Below are 3,996 nucleotides of genomic sequence, written 5' to 3'. Positions count from 1 at the left end.
CTGAGGCATGAGAATTCAGAGCTCAAGGCCAAGCACAGTGTGACCCTATCTCAAAACATAAAAGAAGTCTGGAGAGATGGCTCAGTGGTTAGGAGCACTTGCTGCTTTTCTAGAAAACCAGAGTTCAATTCCCAGAGCCCACATGGTGGCTAGTAACCGGCTGTAACCTCAGGGGATACAACTCCCTCTTGTGGCCTCCAAGGCCGCTGCATGCGCGTAGAATACAGACATACAGGCTAGCAAAACACCCATGCACACGAAATAATAAGTAAAATAAAGTGAAAGTGTTTTCGAGTTTACGTTAATTATTTTGTGTGTGTACGGCTCGTGTGCGATGGTGGGTGCGTGCACAGCACTACTCGAGAGCAGAGGGCAGAGGACAACTTCTGAGAGTCCTCTCTCCTCCTACTGTGGGTTCCAGGCCTTAAAATCAGCTTGCTTGTCAGGCTGGGTGGTGGTGCTGCACAGCTTTAATCCCAGCACTCCTTGGGAGGGAGTGGCAGTTGGATCTCTGCGAGTTCGAGGCCAGCCTGGTCTGCAGAAACCCCGCCGCAAAAATAAATAAATAAATAAACAAATAAATAAATAAATAAATAAATAAATAAATAAATAAATAAATAGAAAACCTTGCCAAGCCATTTCACCATCCCCATCTCAGTTGTTTTGAGACAGGATCTTATGTAACCCAGTTACACAAGTTAGAGGCTGGCTCTAAATTGCTGAGGCTTGTTTTGAACTCCTGATCCTCCTGCTTACAGTTCCCAAGGGGTGGATTACAGGCATGAGCTGCTGCACCAGGCTCAAAACTATTTTTTTCCTTAAAATTTACAGTTATGGTCAGATATCACTGAATTAATAATTTAGATGTAGAATTTACTTTCACATTCTTTAACTAGTGCTCAACAAAAGTACAAGTTGGATACTTAAAATGGCTGACAAACTTGACGAACTAAATTAGCTATCTCAAACAATTATGAACACCAGGGACCTGGATGTAGCTCAGTCACAGAGCACACACAAGTCTGTGGGTTCAGGCCCCACAACCAAAAACCAAGTAACTGAAAAAATCCCCTGGGTTACAGCTATCCACTACTTGAGTCTATTGGTTGATAAACGGTGAAGGGCACAGACCCCGAAACAAACAGTACTTCACAAGCACTTGCGGCTTCTTGGAATCCTTATACTACTGGGTTATAGAATACTTCCTTTTTTAAAAAACAATATTTTTAAAGCCAGCCACTTGTCCTTATCCCGTGTTAGCTCATGATACTGGATGTCTTCCTTCTTCTCTCCCTCTTGGAGCTGCAAATGTGGACACACGGTCCTCCAAGGAAGGGATCACAATGGAGGTTATGAAAGCAAGCCCTGGCCCCAGACACTTATCTCCCTGCTCCTGCTCCTCCTCCTCCTCGCCGGGCCCTGCTGGACAAGGCTGAAGTCGGTCAGCTTCAGAGAGCCAATTGTTTGCGCTCAGTCTATGCTGACAGCCTCCCTTTTCTCAGCAGGGTCCTAAACGTCTCCCCTGATCGGGGTGACCCCGGGTCCTGGAAGGAGGTCACAGAGCCCTCAGGGCAGATCAGAGGCCAGACCCTTCCCCATAAGGAAACTGCTCTAGCAAGCATCTAGGAATTCCTAGAAATGCCCCCCCCCCCCCGCTATGGATCTTAGTCCAGCAGTGACCTTCAGTTGTACTAGGAGACCCTAACCCCCCATGTAGGATAATTAAGTGCTGCCTTTTCCTTCTTGTAACAGGGCCACTAAGTATCCTAACCTCCTGACCCCAGTGAGCCAAACACATTCACCCTTGAAATCCCTCCCTCTGCACAGGATTTCACACAGATAAAGATTCACGATTTCTCTCTTCAAGAACATCTGAGACTCATCATTTATCCTCCGTCTGGTCACTTCTCGCCAGGCCTGTCCTCCGTCCAACTGGGCCTGGGCCTCGCCAGGCCTTGCCAGGCCTGTGTCTTGGCTGCAAGCCGACCAGGCATGGGCCTTGGCCACACCTCTGCAATGCTTAGCACAGCAGCTTGACCAAGAGCTGTGACACTTTTATCGCCTTAGGCTTTGGAACACCTGAGGTTCCATTGTCACACAATCTCATGCTAAAAGAACTAAACTGTAACACTCTGTGGAAAAGCTTTTTCACATACCCTAGCTTAGCACACAGGGGCCTCAGCCTAAAGCGCTGCCTGAGAGAACCAGAACCCTTGTGCTTCTGTCTGGAAGCCAAGCTCCAGGACTCCAGTCAAGATCCAGGCCCCTGCCGAGATCCAGGCTCCCCCCCCCCCCCCCCCGCCAAATGGAGAAGGACATCTTCTCATCTCATTATATGTTCCATGCCACAGGCTTCCTCCTTACTGGAGAATAGGATTGAGAGCCAACACCACCCACTTCAGTGGCAGCTCTCGGTGAGGTCAGTCGATGGGAGTCCCATATGCCCACGCTAGAGATGGAGTCCAGGGCTTCAGACAGACACACCCCCAGGCCCATCTGTACCAATACCTATAGAACCATTCTGATGTTTCTTCTCCTCCTCCTCTTCATCATCATCAGTTTATTGGCACAGGGTTTCTCTGAGTAACCATGGCTGTCCTGGAACTCAATCTGTAGACCAGGCTGGCCTCAAGCTCAGAGATCCACCTGCCTCTGCTTCCCAAGTGCTGGGATTAAGAGCATGTGCCACCACCACCCCGTGCTACTAATTATTCTAATAAAAGTTTCTATATTCCAATTTTTAAGATATGTAATTTGAGTACAATCATTTTAAATTAATTAGTTAATTTTTTGTGAACAATGGTGTTTTGTCTGCATACATGTCTGTGTGAGGTTGTCCAGTTCCCTGGAACAGGAGCTACAGACAGTTGTGAGCTGCCATGTGGGTGCCGGGAATGGAAGCTGAGGCCTCTGCAAGAGCAGCCAGTGCTCTTAACTACTGCGCCATCTCTCCAGTGTTCATTTTTGAGGCAGCGTCCCAGGTAGTCCGAAGCAGCCTCAAACTTGCCGTGAAGCTGAGGTGGCCTTGGTCTCCCAACCCACCCACCCCCGCCCCGCCTCCACCTCCCGCATGCTAGGATTACAGGCTTGGCTCTCCATGTATTTCTTTCTTTCTTTCTCTGAGCCCCACCCCTTTGCCATCCACAGTTATCGGGAACTCTAACATATATGCTGCACATTGCCACCAGCCTCGCGCACCCCCTTCCCAGGGTCTCATCTAGCTCAGACTAGCCTTGAACCTGGCTATGTGGTTGAGGATAACCTCGAGCGTCCTCTGGTCCCCCCCAACCCTCCCCCCCCGAGTTCTGTTATAACAGACAATGTACCTGCTTTATGTGGGCTGAGGACCGCACTCAGGGCCTGGCGCAGCTAGGAAAACACCTCCCCAACCGAGTGAGCTGTATGCTTGGCCCAAAACATTGCGTTTGCGCGCCTTTCTTTACGTCTTATTTGTGTGCCGGTGTATATGTGCGTTGTGGGTGTGTTTGTGCCATAAGTTGGGGTGGGGGAAGGGTCAGAGGACAACCAATAGGGATTGGTTGTCTCCTTCCATTCTGTGGGTCTCCGGATTGAAATTCAGTCGTCAGGCTAGAGAGCAACAATTGCGAGGCTGTGGCTCGTTCTAGACGGGCGGTGGATGGACGGGCGCTTGCAGCGGCTCCGAGCACCAGGAGGGGGCGCCCAGGGCGCGTGCGCACCACCGAGGCCGGCGCGGTGGGGGAGCCGGAGACGCCGGGGACGCGGTGATTGGTCGGGGCGCCGAGGAGGCGAGCGCACCCGCTCGTGTTTGGCTGGAGCGGGGTGCAGGCCGCTCCAATTGGCCGGGCGGACTTAGCGGGCTCCCGGCCGCGGCGGGCGGCGGCGGCCAAGCTGGCGGCGCGGTGGTCCCGCTCCCGCTCGCACCCGCGGCGCGACCGCGGCCGCTCGCACCCCCGGCTGAGCCGGGCCCGCTCGTTCCTAACTCCCGCCGCGCCGTCCCTGCCGCACCCGCCGCTG

Source organism: Psammomys obesus, unplaced genomic scaffold, assembly GCF_907164565.1.
Source record: "Psammomys obesus unplaced genomic scaffold, mPsaObe1.curated_primary_1811, whole genome shotgun sequence".
Taxonomy (NCBI): domain Eukaryota; kingdom Metazoa; phylum Chordata; class Mammalia; order Rodentia; family Muridae; genus Psammomys; species Psammomys obesus.
This window is presented reverse-complemented; position numbering follows the sequence as displayed.